The following is a 12,755-nucleotide window of genomic DNA, read 5'->3' as shown; positions in this document are numbered from 1 at the left end:
ATCTTGATGAACACTTAGCACACCATGGAATTATTTATATAACTAGCCCCTTCACATTGAACAATCCACAGGTATATTACCGTTCAAAAGTTTGGGGCACTTAGAAATGTCCTTGTTTTCCATGAAAATATACATGAAATTAGTTGCAAAATGAATAGGAAGTATCGTGAAGACGTTGACAAGGTCATAAATAATGATTTTTAATTGAAATAATATAATTGTGTCCTTCAAACTTTGCTTTTGTCAAAGAATCCTTCATTTGCAGCAATTACAGCCTTGCAGACCTTTGGCATTCTAGTTGTCAATTTGTTGAGGTAATCTGAAGAGATTTCACCCCATGCTTCTTGAAGCACCTCCCACAAGTTGGATTGGCACTTCTTACGTACCATACGGCCAAGCTGCTCCCACAACAGCTCAAAAGGGTTGAGATCCGGTGACTGTGCTGGCCAATTCATTTATAGACAGAATACCAGCTGACTGCTTCTTCCCTAAATAGTTCTTGCATAGTTTGGAGCTGTGCTTTGGGTCATTGTCCTGTTGTGGGAGGAAATTGGCTCCAATTAAGCGCCGTCCACAGGGTATGGCCTGGCTATGCAAAATGGAGTGATAGCCTTCCTTCTTCAAGATCCCTCTCACCCTGTACAAATCTCCCACTTTACCACCACCAAAGCACCCCCAGACCATCACATTGCCTCCACCATGCTTGACAGGTGGCGTCAAGCACTCCTCCAGCATTTTTTCTTTTTCTGCATCTCACGAATGTTCTTTGTGATCCGAACACCTCAAACTTAGATTAGTCTGTCCTTAACACTTTTTTCCAATCTTCCTCTGTCCAGTGTCTGTGTTCTTCTACCCATCTTAATATTTTATTTTATTGGCCAGTCTAAGATATGGATTTTTCTTTGCAACTCTGCCTAGAAGGCCAGCATCCCGGAGTCACCTCTCCACTGTTGACGTTGAGACTGGTGGTTTGCGGGTACTATTTAATGAAGCTGTCAGTTGAGGACTTGTGAGGCGTCTGTTTCTCAAACTAGACACTCTAATGTCCTTGTCCTCTTGCTCAGTTGTGCACCGGGGCCTCCCACTCCTCTTTCTATTCTGGTTAGAGCCAGTTTGCGCAAATCCTGTGAAGGGAGTACTACCTGCGTCACTACCTGTTGAGTCTGCAGACGTGTTGCTGTGTGTTTTGCTGCCAACTTTACTTTACTTTGCTAGCTGACAACTTTACGTTTTTTTGTTTTGTTTTTAATTACCGTTTATATTTTTAGTTTTTCCATCGCAACTTTTTTCCCTCATTCAACTTTTTCACTCCGGACGCTTTATCTGGACATGGTTCATCAACACCTTCAACAGCCGAAGCTAAGTACTAACATTAACATGATGTCTTTTAATTGCAGTCGCTGTACTCATAATATACAGGAGAACGATCGCCTTACGGCGAGAATACCTGTGCTGCAAGCCCAGCTTCAGACGCAATCGTTAGGCAAGGGTAATTTCAGTGTAGGAAAGGAAGAAACAGCGTCTGTGCCACCAGTAAGTACAGATAGTAACGTTAGTATAAATCCCCCGCACAGCCCCGCAGCCGGACAACTTTCTCATGGCTTCTGGAGGGAAATGCTGTTGGAATGCTCAACCGGTGTCGCTCATTCAGCCGACAGAAACTTTCAACCGGTTCTCCCCATTATGTAGCGAGTCGGAGTCTGAGTCTGAGTTTTCTCTTGTCTCTACTCCTCCCGTTACGGGGTCTGAGACGCCGAAGGCTCCCACCATTAGCTCTGACAAATTGAAAACCCTAGTCATTGGCGACTCCATTACCCGCAGTATTAGACTTAAAGCGAATCACCCAGCGATCATACACTGTTTACCAGGGGGCAGGGCTACCGACGTTAAGGCTAATCTAAAGATGTGCTGGCTAAAGCTAAATCTGGCGAGTGTAGAGAGTATAGAGATATATGTTATCCACGTCGGCACAACGATGTTAGGATGAAACAGTCAGAGGTCACCAAGTGCAACATAGCTTCAGCGTGTAAATCAGCTAGAAAGATGTGTCGGCATCGAGTAATTGTCTCTGGCCCCCTCCCAGTTAGGGGGAGTGACGAGCTCTACAGCAGAGGTCTTCAGCACTCAATCGCTGGTTGAAAACTGTTTCTGCCCTCCCAAAAGATAGAATTTGTAGATAATTGGCCCTCTTTCTGGACTCACCCACAAACAGGACCAAGCCTGACCTGCTGAGGAGTGACGGACTCCATCCTAGCTGGAGGGGTGCTCTCATCTTATCTACCAACATAGATAGGGCTCTAACTCCTCTAGCCCCACAATGAAATAGGGTGCAGGGCCAGGCAGCAGCTGTTAGCAACCTGCCAGCTTAGTGGAGTCTGTGCCAATAGACAGTTCAGTGTGTCAGTCAGCCATATAAAACCCCATTTGAGAACTTGTGTCTGTGCCTCCGACCGTAGGTTGGGCAAACTAAACATGGGGTGTTGCCTTAGCAACTATTAGGATAAAGACCTACCTCCATTCCTGCCATTATTGAAAGAGATCGTGAACTTTCACATCTCAAAATAGGGTTTACTTAATGTTAGATCCTCAATTCAAAAGGCAAGTCATAGTCAATGAACTAATCACTGATCAATTCTTGATGTGATTGGCCTGATCTGGAAACATGGCTTAAGCCTGATGCAATTTACTGTGTTAAATAGGCCTCACCTCCTGGTTACACTAGTGACCATATCCCCCGTGCATCCCGCAAAGGCGGAGGTGTTGCTAACATTTACGATAGCAAATTTCAATTTACAAAAAAAAAAATGGCGTTTTCGTCTTCTGAGCTTCTAGTCATGAATCTATGCAGCCTACTCAATCACTTTTATAGCTACTGTTTATAGGCCTCCTGGGCCATATACAGCGTTCCTCTCTGAGTTTCCTGAATTCCTATCAGACCTTGTAGTCATAGCAGATCATATTCAAATTTTTGGTGATTTTAATATTCACATGAGAAGTCCACAGACCCACTCCAAAAGTCTTTCGGAGCCATCATCGACTCAGTGGGTTTTGTCCAACATGTCTCTGGACCTACTCACTGCCACAGTCATACTCTGGACCTAGTTTTGTCCCATGGAATAAATGTTGTAGATCTTAATGTTTTTCCACATAATCCTGGACTATCGGACCACCATTTTATTACGTTTGCAATCGCAACAAATAATCTGCCTCAGACCCCAACCAAGGAGCATCAAAGTCGTGCTATAAATTCTCAGACAACACAAAAATTCCTTGATGCCCTTCCAGACTCCTTCTGCCTACCAAGGACGTCAGAGGACAAAAATCAGTTAACCACTAACTGAGGAACTCAATTTAACCTTGCGCAATACCCTAGATGCAGTTGCACCCTAAAAACGAAAAACATTTGTCATAAGAAACTAGCTCCCTGGTATACAGAAAATACCCGAGCTTTGAAGCAAGCTTCCAGGAAATTGGAACGGAAATGGCGCCACACCAAACTGGAAGTCTTCCGACTAGCTTGGAAAGACAGTACCGTGCAGTACCGAAAAGCCCTCACTGCTGCTCGATCATCCTACTTTTCCAACTTAATCGAGGAAATATAGAACAATCCAAAATGTATTTTTGATACTGATGCGAAACTAACTAAAAAGCAGCATTCCCCAAAGAGGATGGCTTTCACTTCCGCAGTAATAAATTTCATGAACTTCTTTGAGGAAAAGATCATGACCATTAGAAAGCAAATTACGGACTCCTCTTTGAATCTGCGTATTCCTCCAGGCTTAGCTGTCCTGGATCTGCACAGCTCTGCGAGGGCCTGGGATCGGGAGAGACACTTAAGTGTTTTAGTACTATATCTCTTGACACAATGATGAAAATAATCATGGCCTCTAAACCTTCAAGCTGCATACTGGATCCTATTCCTACAAACTGCTGAAGGAGCTGCTTCCTGTGCTTGGCCCTCCTATGTTGAACATAATAAACAGCTCTCTATCCACCGGATGTGTACCAAACTCACTAAAAGTGCAGTGATAAAGCCTCTCTGAAAAAGCCAACCTTGACCCGGAAAATATAAAAAACTATCGGCCTATATCGAATCTTCCATTCCTCTCAAAAAATTTTAGAAAAAGCTGTTGCGCAGGAACTCACTGCCTTTCTGAAGACAAACAATGCATACGAAATGCTTCAGTCTGGTTTAGACCCCATCATAGCACTGAGACTGCACTTGTGAAGGTGGTAAATGACCTTTTAATGGCGTCAGACCGAGGCTCTGCATCTGTCCTCGTGCTACTAGACCTTAGTGCTTGCCTTTGACACCATCGATCACCATATTCTTTTGGAGAGACTGGAAACCCAAATTGGTCTACACGGACAAGTTCTGGCCTGGTTTAGATCTTACCTGTCGGAAAGATATCAGTTGTCTCTGTGAATGGTCTGTCCTCTGACAAATCAACTGTACATTTCGGTGTTCCTCAAGGTTCCGTTTTAGGACCACTATTGTTTTCACTATATATTTTACCTCTTGGGGATGTTATTCGAAAACATAATGTTAACTTTCACTGCTATGCGGATGACACACAGCTGTACATTTCAATGAAACATGGTGAAGCCCCAAAATTGCCCTCGCTAGAAGCCTGTGTTTCAGACATAAGGAAGTGGATGGCTGAAAACTTTCTACTTTTAAACTCGGACAAAACAGAGATGCTTGTTCTAGGTCCCAAGAAACAAAGAGATCTTTCTTAAATCTGACAATTCATCTTGATGGTTGTAAAGTCGTCTCAAATAAAACTGTGAAGGACCTCGGCGTTACTCTTGACCCTGATCTCTCTTTTGACGAACATATCAAGACTGTTTCAAGGACAGCTTTTTTCCATCTACGTAACATTGCAAAAATCAGAAATTTTCTGTCCAAAAATGATGCAGAAAAATTAATCCATGCATTTGTTACTTCTAGGTTAGACTACTGCAATGCTCTACTTTCCGGCTACCCGGATAAAGCACTAAATAAACTTCAGTTAGTGCTAAATACGGCTGCTAGAATCCTGACTAGAACCAAGAAATTTGATCATATTACTCCAGTGCTAGCTTCCCTACACTGGCTTCCTGTTAAGGCAAGGGCTGATTTCAAGGTTTTACTGTTAACCTATAAAGCGTTACATGGGCTTGCTCCTACCTATCTTTCCGAGTTGGTCCTGCCGTACATACCAATACGTACGCTACGGTCACAAGACGCAGGCCTTCTAATTGTCCCTAGAATTTCTAAGCAAACAGCGGGAGGCAGGGCTTTCTCCTATAGATCTCCATTTTTATGGAACAGTCTGCCTACCCATGTGAGAGACGCAGACTCGGTCTCAACCTTTAAGTCTTTACTGAAGACTTATCTCTTCAGTAGGTCATATGATTGAGTGTAGTCTGGCCCAGGAGTGTGAAGGTGAACGGAAAGGCTCTGGAGCAACGAACCGCCCTTGCTGTCTCTGCCAGGCCGGTTTCCCCTCTCTCCACTGGGATTCTCTGCCTCTAACCCTGTTACAGGGGCTGAGTCACTGGCTTGCTGGTGCTCTTTCATGCCCCTAGGAGGGGTGCGTCACTTGAGTGGGTTGAGTTACTGACGTGATCTTCCTGTCTGGGTTGGCGCCCCCCCTTGGTTTGTGCTGTGGTGGAGACCTTTGTGGGCTATACTCGGCCTTGTCTCAGGATTGTAAGTTGGTGGTTGAGGATTTCCCTCTAGTGGTGCGGGGGCTGTGCTTGGCAAAGTGGGTGGGGTTATATCCTTCCTGTTTGGCCCTGTCCGGGGTTTCTTCGGATGGGGCCACAGTGTCTCCTGACCGCTCCTGTCTCAGCCTCCAGTATTTATGCTGCAGTAGTTTGTGTCGGGGGCTAGGGTCAGTTGGTTACCTGGAGTACTTTCTCCTGTCTTATCCAGTGTCCTGTGTGAATTTAAGTATGCTCTCTCTAATTCTCTCGTTCTCTCTTTCTCTCTGAGAACCTGAGCCCTAGGACCATACGTCAGGACTACCGGCATGATGACACCTTGCTGTCCCCAGTCCGCCTGGCCTTGCTGCTATTCCAGTTTCAACTGTTCTGCCTGCGGTTACGGAACCCCTACCTGTCCCAGACCTGCTGTTTCAACTCTTAATGATCGGCTATGAAAAGCCAACTGAGATTTATTCCTGATTATTATTTGACCATGCTTGTCATTTATGAACATTTTGAAAATCTTGGCGCTCTCTAATTCTTCCTTCTCTCTTTCTTTCTCTCGGAGGACCTGAGCCCTAGGACCATACGTCGGGACTACCGGCCGTGGTGACTCCTTGCTGTCCCCAGTCCGCCTGGCCTTGCTGCTATTCCAGTTTCAACTGTTCTGCCTGCGGTATGGAACCCCTACCTGTCCCAGACCTGCTGTTTTCAACTCTTAAGGATCGGCTATGAAAAGCCAACTGAGATTTATTCCTGATTATTATTTGACCATGCTTGTCATTTATGAACATTTTGAAAATCTTGGCTCTCTCTAATTTTCTCCTTCTCTCTTTCTTTCTCTCGGAGGACCTGGGCCCTAGGACCATGCGTCGGGACTGCCGCCCGTGGTGACTCCTTGCTGTCCCCAGTCCGCCTGGCCTTGCTGCTATTCCAGTTTCAGCTGTTCTGCCTGCGGTTATGGAACGCCACCTGTCCCAGACCTGTTGTTTTTCAACTCTTGATGATCGGCTATGAAAAGCCAACTGAAAATTATTCATGATTATTATTTGACCATGCTTGTCACTTATGAACATTTTTGAACATCTTGGCATAGTTCTGTTATAATCTCCACCCGGCACAGCCAGAAGAGGACTGGCCACCCCTCATAGCCTGGTTCCTCTCTAGGTTTCTTCCTAGGTTTTGGCCTTTCTAGGGAGTTTTTCCTAGCCACCGTGCTTCTACACCTGCATTACTAGCTGTTTGGGGTTTTAGGCTGGGTGTCTGTACAGCACTTCGAGATATTAGCTGATGTACGAAGGGCTATTATAAATAAAATTGATTGATTGAAGGGAGTAGTACACAGTGTTTTACGAGATCTTCCGTTTCTTGGCAATTTCTCGCATGGAATATCCTTCATTTCTCAGATCAAGAATAGACTGACAAGTTTCAGAAGAAAGGTCTTTGTTTCTGGCCATTTTGAGCCTGTAATCGAACCCACAAATGCTGATGCTCCAGATACTCAACTAGTCTAAAGAAGGCCAGTTTTCAGCTGTGCTAACATAATTGCAAAAGGGTTTTCTAACGATCAATTAGCCTTTTAAAATTATAAACTTGGATAAGCTAACACACCGTGCCATTGGAACACGTGAGTGTTGGTTGCTGATAATGGGCCTCTGTACGCCTAGTGTAGGTAGATATTCCATAATAAATCTGCTGTTTCCAGCTACAATAGTCATGTACAACATTAACAATGTCTGCACTGTATTTCTGATCAATTTGATGTTATTTTAAGGGACAAAAACAAGGACATTTCTAAGTGACCACAAACCTTTGAATGGTAGTGTACATCTTAATGTCTTCCATTGAATGATGATGGCATGAAGAATTGGGGTGCATTCCGCCATACTGCCAATGTGCATTCTGATTAAAAAACATGCCCCCAGCCTTGGCTCAGTTATTTCAGGGAGGTTTAACCTCATTGAGAAAAGGTAGTAATCTATAATTTTACATACCATGCAAAATGCTAACGTAAATCAGATCCAGGGGGAAAATGCAAACAAATGCAATAATTCATTTTGAGCAGGACACCTGGATGTAATGGTCTGGTTCTGGTTAGGTTCTGATAGTTGGTTCTTACAAATGGACCTTGTGATAGAAAAATTATGTATTCACCTTATTTGGTGGATATTACATTTTTATTTACTTAACAAACAGTAAGGTATTTCTGTCCTGCTAATGCTGAGTTTTATGGTGTCAACTCTAGCTTCCTGCAGCTAGTCTGGGCGTCAAGGACATGGGTTTTACTAGAAATGGCTTGAAGCTGACAATTGATTGATGTCTCGGTGATAAGAAACCAAACATTCCACATTCCATTCTATGATTAGTGGTGCATGTGAGACATATGTCTCCGGTCTGATTGAGCCTGCATTCCGTAGACAATATATTGTTTATGTTTAGCTGGGATAGAGAGGAGTAGAACAGTGGTCCTTAGACATCCTGGCCTGGGAAATTAGGCCGGGGTCGGGTGTTAAGATAACGCCAGGGGCAAATAAAGACAGGATGAGCCCAAAGTGGCTCATGGTGCCCCACAATCTATCTGGGAAGGGTGGAGCCAGCCATGGTTGAAGCATTTTTAAGTTTGGTATATAAAGACACGGTATTCTCTGTATGATTCAAGCAATCGATCCGACAGTCAAGACGGTTGGGCTGACGGTTTCATTATTGCAATAATTAATCAATATTAAATAAAGATGATTGTTTGAAGAAATGACCAAGTCTCTCTCAGTACTGAATTTCCACGACAACCTCCATTTCGTTGTGCATAGAAAAGTTAGCAACAGGGACATTCTAAGCCCTGATTTTTCGTTTAATTGTTGACTTTGACAAAACATTACATGTTATTAATTAATAGATGTTAAATCCCACAAATGGGTGTACCTGTCACACTCTGATCTGTTTCACCTGTCTTTGTGCTTGTCTCCACCCCCCTCCAGGTGCCGCCCATCTTCCTCATTATTCCCAGTGTATATATACCTGTGTTCTCTGTTTGTCTGTTGGCAGTTTGTCTTGTCAGGTCTCACCAGTGTGTTTCCCCGTCTCCCTGCTTTTATCAAGTTCTGTTTCCTAGTTTCCCCGGTTCTGACCATTCTGCCTGCCTAGAAGACATTGTACAATTTTACTTCATGTTTTGCTTTTTAATGGTTTGATTGTTTGAAAACAAGCCAAATAAGTGCAAGTATAAGTTGTAAATCAAGTGTGTAATCACAAACAACTTAGTCTGAAGGTAGGGGGGGGGGTCATTTAGGCTGGGATTGCTACAGCATTTTCAGACATGCTTTAGAGCAGTGATTCCCAAAATGTGTAGGGGGCACGAGGGGTCGGCAGTGGGGTGCAGGAACTCAGTCCGACTTTTAAGGAACTCAGTCCGGCTTTAAAATTACTCTTGAAAGTTGTAATAGTAGAATGCACAAGGTGCAATTTTGAAATTGGGTAGTGCATCATCAGTTCCTCTTGTCATGTTAGTCATTGCATACCTTAGAGAGCTATTTATAACTTGTCAGAAAAATCCAGATCAACTAGCCCAGCTAACGTTTTCTTATTTAGGTTTTTTAGCCCAGAGATGTTGTTGTAATATTTTAGTCACTCAAATCACATGAATACCTATTAGACATGGCAAAATGTAGAATTACAAGACAGAAGCTTTAAACCTGCTGAATTCTCTTCACCAACAAGAGGGGTGTGAACCGTTTGTGTCATGAACAGTGCTTGTGCCCATAGAAATAGACGTAGCGCAAAACGTTTGGGAACCTCTGCTTTCGAACACCACGGTGAACTAGCTCTGCTGAAATGGAACATGTCTCCCACCATCTGAAGAAACCTGAGCTGCCTCATATCTATGTGTAAAATACCTCACACACATAAACAAAGGCAATATGGTTCCCCCCTTATCTAGGATAATTTACTGTATCTTTCACAGCAGATACTTTGGCCTCAGCATTACCTCAAACCAAAACCTTTTGACTAGGGTTCATGGTGCAACCTGGTTTACATAGTCTGTGAATGTAACATCACTCCACCGAAAACCGCACAAGAGCAGTTATTTGAGAAAGACGTTTTCAAAGGGATAAGTAGTCTAAGAAATAGAGTGTAATGGTTAATGGTTCGAGTTTTTCCTGACCCTATGAGCTTAGCAGGGAAAGCTCGGGACCTATTACAGTCAGCAGGGGATAGGCCGGTGTAACACTGACCCCTACTGTTTAAACAAGGAAGTGTAACTAAGCAGGCTGAAGAGCACCGGTATTCGTTAGTACTGTGTGCGGCAGTAATGCACTGTATCTCAATCTGTATTGATAAGTACGGCGTGAGAAGAATGATAAAGGCTGTGTGTAAAATGTCCTATTACTTTGTTGTATCCCCAGACCAACATAGACCAACTAAAGGGGCCAAATGTATAATTTTTTTATTTTATTTTATTAAAAACACCAGAACTGTTTTGTGTATCCTAAAATATTTCCCAGTGGCAGTATAACCTTGTGTTTGTTGCATCCCTGCTCTCCTTTAAAATGTTCAGAGAGTATGTAACTGTAACTTGAAGATAACCTATACTCACTTTGCTCTAATTATACAGTGCCTTGCAAAAGTATTCATCCCCCTTGGCGTTTTTCCTATTTCGTTGCATTACAACCTGTAATTTAAAGGATTTTTATTTAGATTTCATGTAATGGACAGACACACAAAATAGTCCAAATTGGTGAAGTGAAAGGAAAAAAATTACTATAAATAGAAACAGAAAACTTGAGCGTGCATAACTATTCACCCCCCCAAAGTCGATACTTTGTAGAGCCACCTTTTGCAGCAATTACAGCTGCAAGTATCTTGGGGTATATCTCTATAAGCTTGGCACATTTAGCCACTGGGATTTTTGCCAATTCTTCGAGGCAAAACTGCTCCAGCTCCTTCAAGTTGGATGTGTTCCGTTGGTGTACAGCAATCATTAAGTCATACCACAGATTCTCAATTTGATTGAGGTCTGGGCTTTGTCTAGGCCATTCCAAGACATTTCAATGTTTCCTCTTAAACCACTTGAGTGTTGCTTTAGCAGTATGCTTAGGGTCATTGTCCTGCTGGAAGCTGAACCTCCATCCCAGTCTCAAATCTCTGGAAGACTGAAACAGGTTTCTCTCAAGAATTTCCCTGTATTTAGCGCCATCCATCATTCCTTAAATTCTGACCAGTTTCCCAGTCCTTGCCGATGAAAAACATCCCCACAGCATGATGCTGCCACCACCATGGTTCACTGTGGAGATGGTGTTCTCAGGGTGTGAGAGGTGTTGGGTTTGCGCTAGCGTTTTCCTTGATGGCCAAAAAGCTACATTTTAGTCTCATCTGACCAGAGTACAGTCTTCAATAAGTTTGTGGAGTCTTCCACATGCCTTTTGGCAAACACCAAACATGTTTGCTTAAATTTTTTCTTTAACCCTTTCACACGTACCATCACACGGGTGTGATCATTCTACAGTGGACCCTGAAGCTTACGATCACACCCGTGTGATTAGAACTTTTATTTAGAATGACACAACATTCAGCATTTGAGCTGGCCACACATTTTTCAGAAACTATTTACACACACACAGTCCTTACAAAGGTATGTCCAGAATGTGAGCAGTTTATTTTTGGATGCAATGTTCAGATATTCACAGAAGTATCTATAGCATTACACAATCATCCAAACCGGAAAAATGTAGGCTACATTTGTCCTAGCGCTGAGGAAAGATTGACGCAACACAAGCGGTCATATTTTATAACTCTCGGCTGACAAACTACAATATGAATTAGATAATAGCAATTACTATTTATAATTACTCACATCACGGGTGAACTCACCATTGAACAAATTAATTGAGTAAAACACTTTCTAGAAATCGAAATCTAATCCGACGATTAGTTTCAGCGCACCGCCAGGCTTTTTTCCCTCACAAAAACCAAAGATAAGACAAGATGAGTTTGGTCTGTTTATAGTATACATGTTGAAGGGGTGTGTCGTCTACCATCGTTCACATCCCACAATTCACTTCCTGAATTTCTCAAAAAATGTGTGAACCCTTACTCACCTCATTTTGTTATAGCATCTTTGGTCTGACAGACGATTACATGAAACCCAGAATGCATTGTATGTCAACAAACATGGCTCCACACATAGCTGGAACTAGCTAAGCGCATCATAATCAGTACAACCTTCAAAAAAGTATTTTACACACATAATAATGTGCCCATTACAATCTATGTATGAATTGGAATGCATGATTTATCACAGGTACTTGAAAAACATGTGAATAAAACAGTAAATATATCAATAATTACCACACAAAACATTTTATGATAGTGATTTGATACAAATGGCATGTGCAAGCAGTCAATCACATAACCTCTCACTCCCACTCTGAGCCATTCAGTGTTGTTGTTTATGTATGTAGCTAGTGAGCTAAGCTGTAGCATTAGCAATGTCTTTCAAAAGGAGACAACTCACAAATGCGGAAATTCTGGAGATTTTTTACAACTCTGACAATGAGTCTGAAAGTCAGGAATCAGATTTTGACAGTGAGGAGCTGCCCCCCAGCCATTGAGGACCCGGAACCTGAGGACCCTTTGTCCACTGACAAAGTCCAAGTTCCCTTTGAAGATGCTGGTGGTGATGGAGGCAGACCGACAGTGGATGAAGTACAGGAGTTCTGTGGTAGCGGGAAGGCTGCCAGCCATTTCACCCCTCCTGGCCCTGCTGTTTGCTTTGATGAGTCCCAGTCTGGAGTGCAACGCACCCTACCATTTCCATCTGAGGCAGAGTGCTTCAAGTTTTTTCTGACAGAGGAGCTGGTGGGAGACATATCAGAGACCAATTGCCATGCCTTGGAGCTACAGGATAAGATAGAGCCAGGAGTGGGGGGGGTCCAACCACAATTAGTGAAATGTATACCTTTCTGGTGACATTCCTTCTCATGGCGATAGTGAAGAACTCCCTAAGAGATTACTGGAGCACAGATCCTATGTTTGCAACTCCCTTCTTTGACATCCTTTTCCCCCCAAGA

At 43.1% G+C, this 12,755-nt stretch overlaps 1 long non-coding RNA gene across 1 annotated transcript; it reads right to left on the bottom strand.

The window, feature by feature from the left end:
* Positions 1-218: 218 nt before the first annotated feature.
* LOC139026975 (uncharacterized) lies at positions 219-8,824 on the bottom strand. Its single transcript, XR_011479002.1, has 2 exons — positions 7,033-8,824; positions 219-1,142 (listed from the first exon to the last, which is right to left on the bottom strand). It is a non-coding gene; the product is annotated as an uncharacterized lncRNA (long non-coding RNA).
* Between the last annotated feature and the right edge of the window lie 3,931 nt (positions 8,825-12,755).

This window comes from Salvelinus sp. IW2-2015, linkage group LG1 (genome assembly GCF_002910315.2).
Source record: "Salvelinus sp. IW2-2015 linkage group LG1, ASM291031v2, whole genome shotgun sequence".
Taxonomy (NCBI): Eukaryota; Metazoa; Chordata; class Actinopteri; order Salmoniformes; family Salmonidae; genus Salvelinus; species Salvelinus sp. IW2-2015.
The sequence above is the reverse complement of the archived record's forward strand: the minus strand, read 5'-3'. Positions and strand labels throughout refer to the sequence as shown.